General features: G+C 38.2%; 1 protein-coding gene across 3 annotated transcripts in view; it reads left to right on the forward strand.

Moving 5' to 3' along the window:
* LOC139462289 (tRNA (guanine-N(7)-)-methyltransferase non-catalytic subunit wdr4-like) overlaps window positions 1–19,920 on the forward strand; it is a 162,158-nt gene that overhangs the window by 119,887 nt on the left and 22,351 nt on the right. The window lies entirely within an intron of this gene.

Genomic DNA, 19,920 nt, shown 5'->3' on the forward strand with positions numbered 1-19,920 from the left:
AAGTACCAAACCTAAGGCATCGAGAACAATGGGGAGTCGAGCTATTATTATTATTATTATTATTATTATTATTATTATTATTATTATGATGTCATTTGTAGTGAAAGGAAAGTTTTCTTACCCACTTACTCTTACCATGTAGATTAGATTAGAAATGTTCAAGTTGTGAGGATCATGTATTAATACTGAACCAGAATTGTAGTTAATATCTTTCAGATTTGTTCCAGAACAGTGTATTAGTTTTCGTTGTTGATACATCGATAGACAAAAGACTTTGTGTGAAATATGCTTCGTTCACCCAGCAGTGAATGGGTACCCGGTAGGATGAGATGGTCATGTGACTGTAAGCCTCATTCGGCAGCTTTGGTTGTATACTCCCAAGCAAGCTGAGAAGAAAATGTGGGTGCAAACTCATTTAATGACTGAATGAATGGAATCAGGTGCATTATAAAATAAATTTTTCCATTCAGTTATTTACAGACCAATGGAACATTGGTGAGTGCAGCTACCAAACAATCCATTCAATAAAACCTCAATGATCTAGACAGTTAGATATCCTATTCAAACAGCTTGGAGACAATAAAAGCACAAAGTTTCATGAATGTTATGATATATCCTGTAACTCAATTGTCCAGAATATGAGGTGACTGGATTAACCAGGTCAGCCTTTATAGTTCAGTGCTACAAGGAATATGTGATTAGGATCATTGTCCTGAAGCCATTGTTCAGAATCTAACTGATTTAATTGAGCCTGACAGATCCACTGATTGTTCGAGTTTGCAAAGAGACATGAATTATTTATTGTATCATTACTGTATTGGAAGCTCGTTATATCTCAGAGTGGAATCAGACACAGGTAGATGGGATGCAGGTGTAGGGTCGGTAGACACAGGTAGATGTGATGCAGGTGTAGGGTCTGTAGACACAGGTAGATGGGATGCAGGTGTAGGGTCTGTAGACACAGGTAGATGGGATGCAGGTGTAGGGTCTGTAGACACAGGTAGATGGGATGCAGGTGTAGGGTCTGTAGACACAGGTAGATGGGATGCAGGTGTAGGGTCTGTAGACACAGGTAGATGGGATGCAGGTGTAGGGTCTGTAGACACAGGTAGATGGGATGCAGGTGTAGGGTCGGTAGACACAGGTAGATGGGATGCAGGTGTAGGGTCTGTAGACACAGGTAGATGGGATGCAGGTGTAGGGTCGGTAGACACAGGTAGATGGGATGCAGGTGTAGGGTCGGTAGACACAGGTAGATGGGATGCAGGTGTAGGGTCGGTAGACACAGGTAGATGGGATGCAGGTGTAGGGTCGGTAGACACAGGTAGATGTGATACATGTATAGGATCTGTAGACACAGGTAGATGTGATAGAGGTATAGTATCGTTAAACACAGGTAGATGTGATAGAGAAGGTATGGGATTGGTAGACACTGTTAGATGTATTAGAGGTATAGTATCGGTAGACACAGGTACATGTGATAGAGGAGGTATGAGATTGGTAGACACCGTTAGATGTATTAGAGGTATAGTATCGGTAGACACAGGTACATGTGATAGAGGAGGTATGGAATTGGTAGACACCGTTAGATGTATTAGAGGTATAGTATCGGTAGACACAGGTACATGTGATAGAGGAGGTATGGGATTGGTAGACACTGTTAGATGTATTAGAGGTATAGTATCGGTAGACACAGGTAGATGTGGAAATTCACTAGCAGCTTGATACATAAGATGTGTCACCTGACTCACTGACTCACCTGACTCACTGACTCACTGACTCACCTGACTCACTGACCTGGCTTACTCATTCTGTTGTTCTAATGTTTTTATGTATGTAGTGTTAATCACAAGTTGTTTCTAAACACAGGGTAAAAGCATGTCGTTGAGAACAGGACACTAATTTTCATCATATTATTTTTCAAAAATGCAAATAGCGTTTCCAAGAGATATCTATGTATACAAGTTCAGAATGAATAGATATGCACTGTAAGAGATGGTTAAAAGCTTTCTGTAATTTATTTCCCCCCATTATCATCTTGTGTGCACTTCCCATTATCCTACCAAACATCACTCATAAGTATGCAGTTTCATACACAAATGTTTTAGTCTTGTTTAATCGGGGATCTGTGGCGTGGGACGTATGTCATAATTGAACTCAGAGGAAGCCCAGATCTCGGTTCTGCTGGCTCCTGCTTCAAGTGTGTAAATGACTAATTTTGAATTGTTTTATTGACAAATGTTTGTCGTAATATCATCTTTTGAAATTCCCGTCTTTCTTCGCGTCAGGATCAATACCCCTAGGTGGAGGTCTCGATGAAGATGCGACAATCTAAAAGCTTCATAGAATATGCCTCAATTAATGCAATTTCCCATTGCTTCTTCTCTCATCAGCCTCGTTGACAGAACAATTGTGCTTTTACGTCTGCGGGTCGCGTTGTTGGCACTGCGTGTCCGCAGGTCTCGCACACACCTGAGACCCAACACCTGAAATGCCGGCACTTCTGTTCATGTCTTTGAGTGTCTTGCATGGCCAGTAGTAAATATACGTCCCTCGCACCTGTCATAAAGGGCGAAACTTGGCAGAAATAAGAGCCTTGATTCTGGTTTAATAGAAACACAAGCACAGAAGTTGGTCAAACAATACGAGTCTGGAAGCAGGTATTCAGGCCCATCTTAGAATATGCCATTACATCCAAGCTCTTTTTTGCCATGGTGAATCCATCAATAATTCGGGAACAATGTCGGTATGAATGGAATAATACCACCCTTTCTCATTCATTGTGCATTTTCACATTTTTAGCCATTATCAAAGATGGAACCAGATGCCTTTTTTCAAGGTAATGCGATTTGCCATTTGCAAAGACAAAGCCTAGCAGGGTGGCAGCCATGGTGGCTGACTGTATCTACCTGTTTTAATGTATGCCCTGTTGGCTCGCTACATGTGTTTTCAATTTGCCTCTCTCAACACTCCTACCCATGCCTCCCCAGTGTTGTGAATAGTGCAAGCAGTCAGGTGGATAATGTGACTTTTCTCTTGCGACTCGGAGCTAAGCAGAAGCCTGGTGTTCTTTAAGCCAGCATTTCTCTAATCACAGTCCTGTGACTGACTGTTTCTTCTTTTTGTTCAATTGCTTTGAAAGTTCAGTCAGGCTTCGGTGTGATTTTGTTGTTGCTAATGAAGTTGGGATTTTTTTAGGAGAAGGTTGAGTGTTGCTCAATGCCGTTCTATATCGAAGTGATTTCATGTAATGGTTGGGCTTGTATTTTATATCTTTTCGAATTGATTAAAGCGTTACTTAACACTTGGTTGAAATAGTAATGTCACTTTTATTGAGCTTTTATTTTGCAATAAGATTTGGAATGTAAAAAGTTTCGGCGATTTTTTTTTTTAAGTTTGATATTTTTTTTACCAATCTGTCAGCTTAATGTTTTAATAACTGCGTCTTGCCCTGTATGAATGGCTTTGTATTAATGACCTATTAAAGAAGACTTATTACTCTATTAGGATCAAAATCCAGTTAGGTAATCTTGATTCTGGCAATCAATTAGCATTTTGATTGTCATATATATAGGAATTTGTCAGGTACCTTGGAACACACAGTAGTGATCTTAATTCTCTAATGACTACCCGGTAGTCTTCCTATCTATAAACAGTGAATTGTTTATTATAAATGTATAGTGTATGGGATTCTTAATGTTATTTACCTTTTTGCCAATGTATACTTGATACACCTTTCCATGTCATATTAAATCAGTTTCTATACAGAAATCATTACGTTTTGATGGTTTCTTTTCTTAAAATGTTTAGGGGAATTTAAATATATTATTTTGATATGTCACATTACGACTTGTTGCTGCCTAGTGCGATGCTTTGACTGTGGCCATAATGCAGTATTCGTGACCAACTTGTGTTATTTCGGAACAAGCCGAATAGCGACGCATGCCTCTATCGTGGACTTTTTTGCGACCATGTTCCGTCTAAACGCAAAGGGCATGTTCCGTCTAAACGCAAAGGGCATGTTCCGTCTAAACGCAAAGGGCATGTTCCGTCTAAACGCAAAGGGCAAAGCTAAAAGAATTGTCAACTCGTTGTGTAATGATTCACATATATGTCCCCATATATTATTTGTATTTCATATGCAGTATTATACATTATGATTGAACACATTTAACTCTCTTGGGTATATTTTAGATGCAAGATATCTGTAAAATCAAACATTATTCCTGAGGCCACGGCTTGCCAAGAGATGTTAAAAGATGGTACTTGTTGTTACCCTGGTGGGCACTGAGCATTAGGGGAATAAAATGAGGTCTGGTCTGAGTCAATATACTATGTCTGAGTTGAGAATTTTTGTTTAACTTGCGGCATGGTATCCATTAACTGTCACCCCCCATTTAGTCCTCGCCTCGCCTCGCCTCACCCCCCCCACACACCTGTCCCTGCCCCGTCATGCCCCGACCCACCCCACCCCGTCCCACTGTGCCCCACCGTCATGGTTTGAATGTCTTATTCTTCCTGAATATGATTCTTGATTTGTCAGTATCATCCTACCCTTCGATAAAATCTACAACTTGCTCCATTACATCGAGTGTTCTTCGTAATAAAGCTGACGCACCGTGTGATATGGCTGAAATCTTGTGCTACATGGAATTAAACACATCTCACTCACTAGCTTGCTCAAGTAGATATATGTTGTTTTTACTGATTCATGTACTGGTAGGAAATAACTTATATTAATGACATATTTTAGAATTGGTGTTTACTGCTGTGGTGCGTTGAATTGTCCATTATGGACAAACTAAACACCTCATGTAATGTTATCGGTTCTCAACATTATCGCCACTGTGGGGATTCTGGGATGGAATTGATCTTCTTATCGAAAAATGCTTGTAAGGGGTGACCAAGTAGATCGGGAAGTCAGCGACTTGGTTGATTGGTGTGATTGTACCTGACGAGACGATTCGGATCACTGCTCACAATGACTGGATATATCTGGTCTGGTCCAGAATCAGTTATTTACAGGCCAGCGTCATGTATGTGGTCCAAGGAGTATGGGTGTGCAAGTCCCCCCGAAGTGAGTGAGTGAATATTGTTTTACGCCACTTTTAGCAATATTCCAGCAATATCACGGCAGGGCACACCAGAAAATGGGCTTCACACATTGTACCAATGTGCGGAATCGAACTCAGGTCTTCAGCATGTCGAGTGAATGCTTAAACCACTAGGCTACCCCACCCCCCTTCTTTGGAGGTCAGATGAAATGGGGTTTAACGTTGTGTTCAAGATTATTGGACTTACATATAGACATGCATGCGTGTGTGTGTGTGTGTGTGTGTGCGTGCGCGCGCGCGTGGGTGGGTGGGTGTGGGTGTGTGGGTGGGTGTGGGTGTGTGGGTGGGGTAGCCCACTGCAATACCATGCCACATTATAACATGAATACACAACTCAGACACAGTATACTCACTCCAAGCCAACCAGTCCTTGTTTAATGCCCTTAGGCAGGGAAACAACAAGTACCATCTCTTAATATCTTTTAGCTGGGGATCAAACCACCAACCCTCCTCTTCCCAGGCAGACACTTTATCCACTGGACCCCTGCATAAACATTTCAACATTTCTACATTTGAGAAATTTAACAACCCTAGGGTAAACTCATTTTTTTAATACAATTACACGATTGCAAAATCACCAAAAGAACCCTCCTTTTCCACACTTGACATTAGTTACTTCTGAAAAACTTTTTTTAGCTAAGTATCAACCGCTGAGTCTTCATCGTAGATGACATCATCGGCCATGAAGCTGCTCGGGACGAAGCATTGTTTCATTTTCCTCTGACTGTTTGCGCAGGTAAAATACAGCATTATTTGATCATGCAGCCCTGTAAAGTGGCCCCAGATGATCAGCTTCCACCCACCAGCACTAGTAATGGAAATGTAAACCCCAGCCCAGCTCGACTGTTGTCGAGTTAGGCATGTTTTCTAAATACAACACATGACCCCCAACGCAAGATAATATATGCTTTTCGTTTCCGTCAATATTTGTTAGGTAAGTTTTAGTGGAGGGCAATTGAGCCCCAAGTGCAAAGTATACAGATTATTTTGTCTTCGAATGGCCGAGAAACGTCTTAGGAAGTAGAATGAATGATGACGAAGACAATATTTTGATTGTGGAGCAAGATAAGGAAGATTCTGTAAATAGTTGTGTGGGGAGTAGTACTTCCTTTGTTGCTTAGAATTTGGGGGATGATTGTAATTAAGGTTTAACAATCTCACGTTTAAATCATAGTACTGATTTTTTTGTCTTATATATTTTCGCATAAACCTGAAATATTTTTGTTTTTTGAGTAATTTATATTTTGGTCAGATCATAAAAACTTCATTTTTCTCATAAAAATTGGGGAATTTTGTGTCTTTTCGTTTAAAGAATTTTCATTCAACACTTTTCTTTTGTTTTGACAGATTTATTTTACCGACAATTTATATTACATATTGTAAAATTTGTAAAATACAAGATAAAAAAAAATGTTTATATTCAAATATATATAAATGTAAGTATACTTATATCATTAGGGATACTTACTTCTTTATGTCTGTCAGATTCTGTTGATTCATTGAATCTCTTGACCTGCTTCTGTTTTGTATGACTTTTGAATCAGTCCCTTCAGAGAATTCAAGAATTCAGACCAGGGAAAATCTGATTTTCCAGTAATAACAATAACAAACACATTCATTTGTCTGATGAGAGTTTGTATTTTTCTGTCCTTCCTAAAAGGAATGTTTGTGGCAACACTTTGTTAGTGTATTTAATATTGATTATTTACTGACACTGTTGCTTGGGTAGGTGAAATCAATATCAATAAAATAACTCTTTCATTTTTGTGTTATTGACGTTAAGTGGTTTATGTAACTTCTTAGTGAGGGAAAAATTAATGCTGAATCTGTATGAAGAGTCAGATGGGAATTATGTTAACAGTAATAAGTACACGCTACCTTCTCTTTAATTGGGGCGGTGGGGTAGCCTAGTAGTTAAAGCTTTCACTCGTCATGCCGAAGGTCTGGGTTCAATTTCCCACATGGGTAAAATGTGTCCCCCGTCATGGTATTGCCGGTGGTTTCCTTAAAGCAGCGTAAAATCACACTCACTCACTCACTCACTCACTCACTCACTCACTCACTCACTCACTCACTCACTCACTCCTGTAAGTTTGCGTAATGATCTATAGTTGCATCAGTTTTATGCACATTCAGAATGGACAGTTAATTCCTGGCTCAGACTCAGCTGCAGCAACAAGAGTGACGTCATCATGATGGTTTGAACACCTAACCCCTAATTAGCTGGATGTCCTGAAACAAAAATTGTGTAAAATTAATAAATTGTTCGTTTGTATGTCTTCAAGTTGTGTCTAAAAACATAATCTATCTCAAAACTCCCTCAAATGTTACGTGGTTGGTCCCTTGAAATATATTTATAAATGCTGACTAATGTAAACATACAATGCAGGCTATAATCCGGATCTAATTTTGACAATTTAATCGTCTCTCTTCCACAATTTTTATCCTTCCAACATTTACAAAGCAATCCTGTTGCATGCAGAGTTTAATGGAGGCAGAATTTAATGCCTAGGCACCAAGGTTAGAATGTTGAAAAACATTCATCAAGATAGGGACTTAAGGAAAACAGAATTTTATGTTGGGAAGAGATAGAAAAAACACCTCAGCAAAGAGACACCTGAAGCCTGGCGGCCACCCTGCTGGGAGACTGAACTCACTCCATCTGGAACAATTTCTGGCAATTATTGAAATGCGAGTTTTCGTATATGGCTCAGATCAAAAGAAATACATGTTGACATTTGATTGGCACGTTCGGAAAATGTACCTGTGTTATTTTCCCCTTGTTAATTTCTGTCATCTTGAATGTAAACAGTACGTCGACAGCTTCTCTCAACCTCAACATCAAATTATTTTTTACCCTCAGATCAATAAATTTTATTGGCGTGCAATAAATCCTAAGCCATTTATTCTTGCTTTATTTCCAAAAGCAGTCTCTCAGTTTCAAGAAATTTATGGTCATTGGGAAACAAAATTTACGTTAGTTTTCCAGACCTTTGCCAAGATTCGCAAGCAACTCTGTGTTCTGAGGTGGAACAAATCTGGGATTTGTTTGTACCGTTGTGTAATGGCCAGCGATGACGCTATGGGGGTCTTCACATGTTGTCATTTGGGAACTGAAATGGGCTGAAACTGATTCTATTGTTCACAGGGATGAATTGCCAAGGGCTACACTCAGCGTAGGATAGCTCAATTGTTCTTATGTCAATATGAGTAATTTACAGCTTTTAAATGAAGAATTCTGTTTTTGTGTGATTTATGCTTTTTCTGGTCATTTGAACATCTTACGCAAACTGTGTGCTGACTGGTACTATGGACTGTTACCTGCTAGGTAGCGTTGTCGTGGGTTTCAATAAGCTGTCCATGTCCATGCTGCCTGACACAGCATCATGCCGAGCTTATTGTGCAATGTAAACATGTTCTGCTGGAACCAGGAATTCTGTCGGTGTACCCCGATAATATTTGCCATTTACTGTTTCTTGTAATTGTACATAATAAGAGGAATTTTATTTTTGAAGTTTTTGACAAATTGAACCTTTTCTTATGTTCATGTTTGTTTATAATCTTGCTAATATTTCATGGATTTTTAATTTATTTTTTTCCTTTTTCTCTAAATTGACCTTGGATGTTTGACAATATTTTTGTAAAAACAAGTAATTGAAATAGATTTTAGTCTTTTAATTTTAATTTGTATTTTAACTTTTAACTTCAACTTAAAATTCTATTGTTCATCTGAAATTCTATTGTTCATTCTATTGTTCATCTAACGTTCATCTATTGTTCATTTTGATATTATCTCAAAATCTCTACATCCTGAAAGAATATCTCAATCAAATTGAGGATAGATGTAATCAGCTATGCAGCCCAGTTTTCAGGACTATAAACTTAATCCTGCCTTTACCAACACTCCACTCTTTTGTCCAGTTGACTGTATCCGTTTTGTGCCTGCGTCTTCAGTTACCAATTAAGTATCAGGAAGAGGAAACAAATCCTCAGGATTCTTAATCACTCATATGCTCAGTTAACAAACAGCCTACCATACTGAAACCATGTCATGTTTATGGCTCTATTCACAGTATTCTGCAACCTGATAACTCTTTTATTCTTAAACTTGCCAAATAATATATTCCATTCCATTCACAGAAGATGACTATCTCTCTCACGCCATATTGCAATCCCAAAATTTATATCCAAATCTTGTAACACCTGTTTCGGATCAACATTTTATAAGTGTCTATTTCTGTGGATGTTAAAAAAACCTCCTAATTTTTAAACAGCCTTTACCTGAGAACCCCAGGACTGCGTAACCATGGTTACGGGTGACCAGGCACCATTTATAGAGTGGCCAATCCAGGTATCACACCTGCCCTGGATTCAGGTTACCACGACGATCACGTTCATTTCGTGTGGATTGCGTCCATTTCTCCAGGTGAATGCTCCTTTAGGAAATTGAAGCTGACGCTTGATGATGCAACATTGAAGCACTTTGTTCTTGAGATATTTGATAGTATGGAGGTGTAATATGCGATAGGTTTATTGCATTCTGTACAGGTGCGGATTCATGAATGTAACATATTAATTTGCCTGAGGTTTGTGGTTATAATTCTGTAACCGATGACTGCTTTTAAAGAATGCTAAAGAAATCGAGCTGAAAATTTGAATTGTTTGAAGGTTTAAAGTCGATTTTTAATTTTGCGATCTTTTGACTTTTGCCATAATTTTTCAAAGCAAATTTATTTCTGCACATTACATGAGCCATATGTGCAACTGGAATTGTTATTTTTTCTGTAAATGTTTATTGGATATGACTTCTGAAGGGGTAAGATGATTTAAATTATCTTAGATTTGGTTTGGAGATCACAGAATCTGTGTAATTATTTTAGTTTCACAATTAGAACTATTAAAGCAATACAGAAACACGGTGCGGTTGAAGATACATAAAATGATGTACAAACTATATCAAAACAAGTGGTAATTAAATTGAGTGAGTCAGTATTCCAGTTATATTTTTTGGAGTAAAGTGTCTCAAACCTTTTCCACTTTTTGGTGAAACCAACGAGCACGGGTATGGTCCTGACAGACATAGAAACCAAATGGGGCCAATCGAGATTTTGAAACCCACGATCATAGCTTCCTGGCATGCCCAAGGGACACAATTCTGAACAGCGAATAGCATCACCTGAGATCACTGGGTCAGGTGTGCCCTAGAAAATTAGGTAGTTTTACTATGATGCTTTTTATTCCCAAAAGAAGCCTTTTTTGATTCTGCATCCTTCACACATTGTACACTTGTCGAAGGCAGCTCTTCCGTGTGCTTCACACATTGTACCCATGTCGATTCTAGGTCTTCCGTGCACTTCACACATTGTACCCATGTCGGTTCTAGGTCTTCTGTGCACTCCACACATTGTACCCATATCGATTCTAGGTCCTCCGTGCACTTCACACATTGTCTAATCAAGGTCTTCACACATTGTAGAAATGTGTGTCATACATTTTTACCACATCTGGGATCAAGCCCGGGACTTTAGTTTGAAGAGCCAACACGTCAACCACTAGGCTATCCCACCACCTAAATAATATCACAAGAATATGAAAGAACTAGAATATGAAACCTGTCAATAGATATCACCTCAGAGCAAGAGCATCTGCTACTCATCTACCTCTTCCTGTACATTAATACCCATGGGAATTCCAGGGCAACCTATGCTAGTCACAAGGTGGGGATTCAGGAATAAAATAGGTCCCAGCCACATATGCTGATTGTACTATGGGGATTTCAGGTTAGAATAGGTCCCAGCCACCTATGCTGATTGTACCATGGGGATTTCAGGTAAGAATAGGTCTCATCAACCTATGCTGGTCACACAGTGGGGATTCAGGAATAAAATAGGTCCCAGCCACCTATGCTGATTGTACCATGGGGATTTCAGGTAAGAATAGGTCTCATCAACCTATGCTGGTCACACAGTGGGGATTCAGGAATAAAATAGGTCCCAGCCACCTATGCTGATTGTACCATGGGGATTTCAGGTAAGAATAGGTCCCCAGCCACCTGTGCTGGTCTTGCCATGGATTTCAGGTTAGAATAGGTCCCAGCCACCTGTGCTGGTCGTGCCATGGATTTCAGGTTAGAATAGGTCCCAGCAACCTATGCTGGTTGTACCATGGGGATTTCAGGTAAGAATAGGTCCCCAGCAACCTATGTTGGTTGTACCACGGGGATTTCAGGTAAGAATAGGTCCCCAGCCACATATGATGGTTGTACCATGGGGATTTTAGGTTAAAATAGGCCCCCAGCCACCTACGCTGGTCGTACCAAGGGGATTTCAGGTTAGAATAGGTCCCATCAACCTATACTGGTTGTACCATGGGGATTTCAGGTAAGAATAGGTCCCCAGCCACCTGTGCTGGTTGTACCATGGGGATTTCAGGTTAGAATAGGTCTCATCAACCTATGCTGGTCACACAGTGGGGATTCAGGAATAAAATAGGTCCCCAGCCACCTATGCTGGTCTTGCCATGGGGATTTCAGGTTAGAATAGGTCCCCAGCCACTTATGCTGGTCTTGCCATGGGGATTTCAGGTTAGAATAGGTCCCCAGCCACCAATGCTGGTCTTGCCATGGGGATTTCAGGTTAGAATAGGTCCCAGCTACCTATGCTGGTCTTGCCATGGGGATTTCAGGTTAGAATGGGTTCCAGCCACCTGTGCTGGTCTTGCCATGGGGATTTCAGGTTAAAATAGGTCCCCAGCCACCTATGCTGGTCTTGCCATGGGGATTTCAGGTTAGAATAGGTTCCAGACACCTATGCTGGTCATGCCATGGGGATTTCAGTTTGAGCATCTGAGTGGTCAGACTTGGTGACTATAGGTTGTTTGCATGTACTGTCGATGCTCATTATATCAATCACTGGATAGTCTGGCCAGACGTCACTATTTACAGGCTGCCGTAAGCAAGCACAGCAGTCTAGAACTACAAACAAACACCCTGTCACCCAACCTCCTGAATCTGAAACCTTGCTAAAGAGACCAAATCTCAGCAATGATCGCTGTTAACAAGATTTCTAATTTGTCGTCTGTCACAAGGGCGAGCTGGACAATCATTGTTTTTCTTGTCCATCCCCCAAAGCCAGGCATATCATCAAGCAAAGTGCTTCTGTATTAAAGAAGGTTTACTCCTGTGAAACAGCAAAGCCGGGAAAATGGACATCTCTCCAGACGAATCAATCAATCAATCACAACTAGTGCTGATCAGTGGACGAAATCAGATAAGCATCAAAATTAAGCAGAATGGCTCATCTGTGCATTTATCCTCAGTTTACTGGTCACGTTAGCGCTCGTTTGCCTGACGTTTCTTCCCGTTAATGAACTTGGGGTTGCGGTTTCAGCTTTGATGCCGACAAGAAATTTGTTTCCTAACAAAATGACTGGAGAGACATTTCTCTTTAAGTGCCAATAAAGAAATAAGGTTCAAACCCATGTGTTGCTTGGGCTTTGAAGAAAATGAGTCATTCGGCCATCGTCTCTTGTGGATGGTTGTGAGAAGAAGGCAAGTTTTTGGCCTGTTTTAATACCCAGAAGAAGCTGACAGGAAGATGCTTCTCACACAATTTGGTCTTAGTTGATAATTATCCCTGATTAACAAGCCATCAAAGGGCTAATTTTCCAGTATGATGAGTTTAGTGGGGTCTAACTGTGTACGATACTGAATGGCGGCTGACGAATTAGGATCACGGTTAATTACGAAAATAGGTAATGTTGTTTAGCTAGGGGTGAAAATGAAGCAAAGTTAAGTTTGGACGATGAAATGATTTATGGTCCCTTTTCCTTCAATTATTGCTACTTGAATAGATGTCGTAAATGAGATAAGTCCTGCTGAACTTAATGTTGAAATGAATGTTGAGAAATTATTTAAATGAAGTACCGTATTCGACGTAATAAGCGCCCACAGCGATATTTGCTAATATATTTGCTAATGAACAATCCCAATTAGCACCCCTTCCGATTGATCAATCTACAAAAGACTTATTTATTCGCATACAATACGCTATATGTTATATGCACCATTAATTATGGGCAATTAAATTGTGGAAAAATATATCTGTTATATATAACATTTCAGGCTATCAGCATAAACTACGAAACTTATCTTTCAACCAAAATAATATTCTAATAAGAGCCCCCTATTTCTAATTTTGAGAGCGCCCTGGGCGCTTATTATGTCAAATACGGTAATACATTTTATTGTAATGGAATTTTTAAACTTGTAAATATATCAATTTTAGGCTTTCCTGAAATTTGAGAGAAAAAGTTGTTTATTTTTATGATAATTTGTTTTGATTAAATGTTGAAAAAAATATCCTGGAAATCATTTATTTAATAGTTCTTGAATGCGATACTTGTCTGTCAAATGTGACTAAACATTATGTACTGATTCTGTTAAAGCGGGTGAGCAACAGAGCCTTGACCACATACTGAGGGGCTGAAGGCCTGGGTTTGATTCCCCACATAGGTACCATGTGTGAAGCTAATTTTGTGTGTTCCTTACCATGATATTGCTGAAATATTGCTAAGATATTGCCAAGAGCAGTAAAACCTCACTCAACCACTCACTCACTCACTCACTCACACCTATGACCATCCTATGGGTCCTGAGCATATGTGAGCATCCTATGGGTCCTGAGCATATGTGAGCATCCTGTGGGTCCTGAGCATATGTGAGCATCTTTTGGGTTCTGAGCATAAGTGAGCATCTTGTTGGTCCTGAGCATAAGTGAGCATCCTATGGGTTCTGAGCATTAGCATAACTGAGCATCCTGTGGGTCCTAAGCATAAGTGAGCAACCTGTGGGTCCAATGGGTTCTGAGCACAAGTGAGCATCCTGTGATCCTGAGCATTCTAAGCATAGCTGAACATGCTTTAGCATAACTGAACAGTTTTAATATGAAGAAAGCAGTAGAATCATTTCAATGTTGGTTTTTTTACATATAACATACAAACATACAATCATACAAATTTCAAACCCTCCATGACCCATGAAGTTTAAGTATACTGTAGAAGTGACACACGTGTGTTTGTACTGGCCAATAATCACAGCTGTGGTCCTTGGTGGTGAGGTTCGAGATCCTGCAAGAGAGGCATCCAATAGTCAAACATACAGTAGGTCATTCCAGACAGTCAAAGTTTAGTAAATGTTTGTTTGCATCTGAAAGGATGGCGGAAAATCTGCTATCAAATTAATTGTATCATAGACTTGCTGATTCTTTTTTTTAGATAATTGCCATGTTTCATACCCAAACAAGTTCAGAAAGGGCATCCATCTCCCTGTCGACATTTTATAGTTTGAATATTGCAAAGTGCAGCATTAAACAACAAACGACCATTGTATTCCCACACAATTTTATTAAAATATGATATTCTCATTTTATCTATTTACATGTCAACAAAAATATAAAAAAATTCTCTTGTCACAATTTTGCAATTGTTTACATGCCAGGGTACTTATAATCAATACTAGGGGCGGTTGGGTAGCCTAGTGGTTAAAGCGTTTGCTCGTCACGCCGAAGACCCGGGTTCGATTCCCGACATGGGTACAATGTGTGAAGCCCATTTGTGGTGTCCCCCGCCGTGATATTGCTGGAATATTGCTAAAAGCGGCGTAAAACCATACTCACTCACTCACTATAATCAATACTTGTTTCTTAATAAAGAAATACGGATTTAAAGTCCGAGATATGACTTAGATTATTATACCAAATTGGCACAAAGTGAATCAGAGCTCCAGATAAGCTTTTGGTGTTGTGGGTATTTTACCCATGCATTTTAAAATCATTGGGTATCAGTAATTCTATCTGCGTATTCAAATTTCTGTTACCCACTAGTTTTTACACATGTGGGTATTTAAGTTAAATATTTAAAAACACTATTCATCTAGTCCCTGCAAACTGGTGTCGTGTGGGTTCAAGAGCTTTATAGGACTCAAAAATTCCACGATACTTCCACAAAAAAGTGTGATAGCAAATGATTATGATGTGACTGTCATCGTGGAGTTTGGCAAGGTTGACGGAATGCCCGTTTATAATTTCAAAATATGTTGCTGATATGCTAATCGAAAACGCAGGGTTACTTCACAATATTTTGATGATACGCACAAGTTTTATTTTTGTAGCGTATCTGTAATGTTCGTTGCGTATTTGATACGCTTGGATTATATTTTACTGCGTATTTCTGCATTTCTGATGGGTATTTCACGCAGATACGCGGCTTATCTGGAGCTCTGTGAATAATTTAAACATGTTTCTAATGACGACCACACTCGCTTGCTCACCCGCCCACTCACTCACTGACTCTTTGGTATTTTCCTAGTCTGTCATACAGACCCTGAAACAAATATATCCAAAACAGCCCATGCAAGTCTATAATGTTTGGCAAGTCTAGATTACTGCAGTCTGAAAATGAAGAAAGTCACTGGGCTCCTTTATATTATATTTTATAACTATAAATTGACAACTGTTTTTTCTGTAAAATATGTTCATTTCAGAGACTAGATCTTAGTCTAGTATTTCCCCTGTATTAATAAAATTTTCAGACATTATTCTGTATTCATCTACCAGGCATGAAATGAACTGCCCCACACATTCCTCCTGCTATATTCTGACTGTTATGTCTTTGGTTACATTTACGGTAGGACCATGAAGATTCCGGGGTAGAATAGGTCCTCAGCAACCCATGCTTGCCATAAAAGGTGGCTATGCTTGTCGTAAAAGGCGACCAACGGGACTGGGTGGTCAAGCTCGCTGACTTGGTTGATGCATGTCATCAATCCAAATTGCATGGATAGATGCTCATCATATCAATCACTGGGTTGTCTTGTCCAGACTCAATTATTTACAGACTGCCGTCATATAGCTGGAATATTGCTGAGTGTGGTGTTAAACAACAAACCAACCAACTGACTTGGGTTGTATTCATCAGTCATTGCGGAAGATTGCTAAAAATTCTGGAAGATTTCTGTCGATTCCTGAAGATGTCTGAAACTGAGCATGAATGTACAGGGATCCCTGATTTTAAGAATTCAAATACCACAGCGCCTAGCCTCAAAAACCATTTTCTGATTTTAAAACCGTCTTAAAACAAATATTTGGATAAATATTCTTTCCATACAAACCCTTCCAATTAACACAAACAGTTGAAATGTGCCTGTATTTAATATGCCATTCAAACAGGCAGTTCATTAAGTCCCAACTCTGTGACTGGTAACATATGCTAACACGGGTTCTGTGACTTGTGAAATAGCATTTGGAAATATTCAGGTTTCTCTTTTAAAAACCACTCCTTTACTTGGGTGAACACAAATACTGCTTCGACACTGTTTTCCTGCAACTAATTATTGATGCTTTTAATCAGACATATCAGAAGGAAAACATTTTCTTAGAATCACACCCCATCTGGAACAAAACCTCCCATAAACCAGGACACATATATAGAATAGCTGAGACGGGTCTGTATCAAATTTTAATCATAGTTTATCATGACAAAAGAGGCATTTGAAAGGAATAATGAATAATTGAGAGGAATATATCATCAAGTAGAAAAACAGGTTTGTCAAGGCAGTAATAATTACATGGAACTGTTTGAAGGTAGAAAGTTGTCAGTCAAGCAGGACTGAAGTTGGGGAAATGATATGCTCGGCAATTGGTTTACTATAGTTGTCACTGTGTTCACTCATTCAAAACCTGTGACCAATTTAAGGGAGGACGACGTATTGTTTTCTTTTCATATTCACATCCTTGAGTTTAAGGGGCACTGAATTGGAATTAGATCAACAAGGATTATTTAAATTGATACAAAGCTCTATGTTAATGGTTTAATTAAGCATAATTTTAACAATATTTCAAGCAATTAAATTTTGTTTTTTGTTTTTCGAATTTCAAGTTCTTGTAATGTGTTAAATTGATTCCTTATTTAAAAATAAAAATTACAATTACTCTTTAATTAAGAGCTGTCTTTGTAGATGTTTATTGAGTCAGAATCACGGAACAGGGTAATGGGTTTAAGCATCAAGAGTGTTTCTGCAGCAAGAAAATAGCCCTGTTAAAGTTTAAATTTGAAGTGATCGTTTCAAGAAATATAATTATATAAGGTCTGACATTCTCTTTTAATCTTTTTGATTGTTTTTTCATCACAAGATATTAGAAGCAGCGGTTAAAATAAAATTTCACTTTTATTTTTCGAAATTAATTTTGATAAGACAAAATGAGTTTTGCAGAACCACATTATTTTGTCAAGTTGGGGAAAGATTGAAGTGATAGTGTTCATTTCTTGATGGAGTGAGTGAGGAAGGGGTCAGGGGATTTCTTCTCATTGCTACATTCAAACAAGGGCATTGTTATTGAGTGTAATAATAGGTGATTTCAGTTTGATAATAATTCTTCTTCTTATTATTTCATAATTCCTGTAAGTATATGTATTTACTCTTATCATGATATGGTAATTCAGTTTTAATTCATGGATTCAATGTTTGGTCGATTGACAAACTGATAAGTCCCATTTAACAAGCATGAGTACAAGTCTTAAAACATTGACAACTCCTAGTACAGTAAACTAAAATCAATGACAACTCCTAGTACAGTAAACTAAAAACATTGACATGTCCTAGTACAGTAAACTAAATACATTGACAACACCTAGTACAGTAAACTAAATACATTGACAACTCCTTCAACAGTAAACTAAAATCATTGACATGTCCTAGTACAGTAAACTAAAAACATTGACAACTCCTATTACAGTAAACTAAATACATTGACAACTCCTTCAACAGTAAACTAAAATCATTGACAACTCCTAGTACAGTAAACTAAAAACATTGACTACTCCTAGTACAGTAAACTAAATACATTGACAACTCCTTCAACAGTAAACTAAAAACATTGACAACTCCTAGTACAGTAAATTAAAAACATTGACAACTCCTTCAACAGTAAACTAAATACATTGACAACACCTAGTACAGTAAACTAAAAACATTGACAACTCCTAGTAGGGTAAACTAAAAACATTGACAACTCCTAGTAGGGTAAACTAAATACATTGACAACACCTAGTACAGTAAACTAAAAACATTGACAACTCCTAGTACAGTAAACTAAAAACATTGACAACTCCTAGTACAGTAAACTAAAAACATTGACAACTCCTAGTACAGTAAACTAAAATCATTGACAACTCCTTGTACGGTAAACTAAAAACATTGACAACTCCTTGTACAGTAAACTAAAAACATTGACAACTCCTAGTACAGTAAACTAAAAACATTGACAACTCCTAGTACAGTAAACTAAAATCATTGACAACTCCTTGTACGGTAAACTAAAAACATTGACAACTCCTAGTACGGTAAACTAAGTACATTGACAACTCCTAATACAGTAAACTAAAAACATTGACAACTCCTATTACAGTAAACTAAAAACATTGACAACTCCTAGTACAGTAAACTAAAAACATTGACAACTCCTATTACAGTAAACTAAAAACATTGACAACTCCTATTACAGTAAACTAAATACATTGACTACTCCTTGTACAGTAAACTAAAAACATTGACAACTCCTAGTACAGTAAACTAAATACATTGACAACTCCTATTACAGTAAACTAAAAACATTGACAACTCCTAGTACAGTAAACTAAATACATTGACAACTCCTTGTACGGTAAACTAAAAACATTGACAACTCCTAGTACAGTAAATTAAAAACATTGACAACTCCTTGTACAGTAAACTAAAAACATTGACAACTCCTTGTACGGTAAACTAAAAACATTGACAACTCCTAGTACGGTAAACTAAATACATTGACAACTCCTTGTAAGGTAAACTAAATACATTGACAACTTCTAGTACAGTAAACTAAAAACATTGACAACTCCTAGTACAGTAAACTAAATACATTGACAACTCCTTCAACAGTAAACTAAATACATTGACAACTCCTTTAACAGTAAACTAAAAACATTGACAACTCCTAGTACAGTAAACTAAAAACATTGACAACTCCTAGTACAGTAAACTAAATACATTGACAACTCCTTCAACAGTAAACTAAATACATTGACTACTCCTAGTAGGGTAAACTAAAAACATTGACAACTTCTAGTACAGTAAACTAAATACATTGACTACTCCTAGTACAGTAAACTAAAAACATTGACAACACCCAGTACAGTAAACTAAAAACATTGACAACTCCTTCAACAGTAAACTAAATACATTGACAACTCCTTCAACAGTAAACTAAATACATTGACTACTCCTAGTAGGGTAAACTAAAAACATTGACAACTCCTAGTAGGGTAAACTAAAAACATTGACAACACCTAGTACAGTAAACTAAAATCATTGACAACTCCTTGTACAGTAAACTAAATACATTGACAACTCCTAGTACAGTAAACTAGGGTTATAATGAACTGAAAGGGACTACAAATTTTAGTTAATAAAACCGTAGTTCATTATAAGCATATATACAGGATAAATACAGAAAATGGCCGGGATAATAGTATGTTATATCTGTCAGTTTGTTATGAATGTAGTTTACTGTACATGTAAGTAAGTGAGTGAGTATTGTTTTACGCCGCTTTTAGCAATATTCCAGCAATATCACGGCGGGGGGAACCAGAAATTAGCTTCACACATCATACCCATGTTGGGAATCGAACCAGGGTCTTCGGCGTGACGTGCGAACACTTTAACCACTAGGCTACCCAACCACCCCATTCTGTGCATGTATTGAGTATGGTT

Source organism: Haliotis cracherodii, unplaced genomic scaffold (genome assembly GCF_022045235.1).
Source record: "Haliotis cracherodii isolate W230 unplaced genomic scaffold, xgHalCrac1.p SCAF_15, whole genome shotgun sequence".
NCBI classification, from domain to species: domain Eukaryota; kingdom Metazoa; phylum Mollusca; class Gastropoda; order Lepetellida; family Haliotidae; genus Haliotis; species Haliotis cracherodii.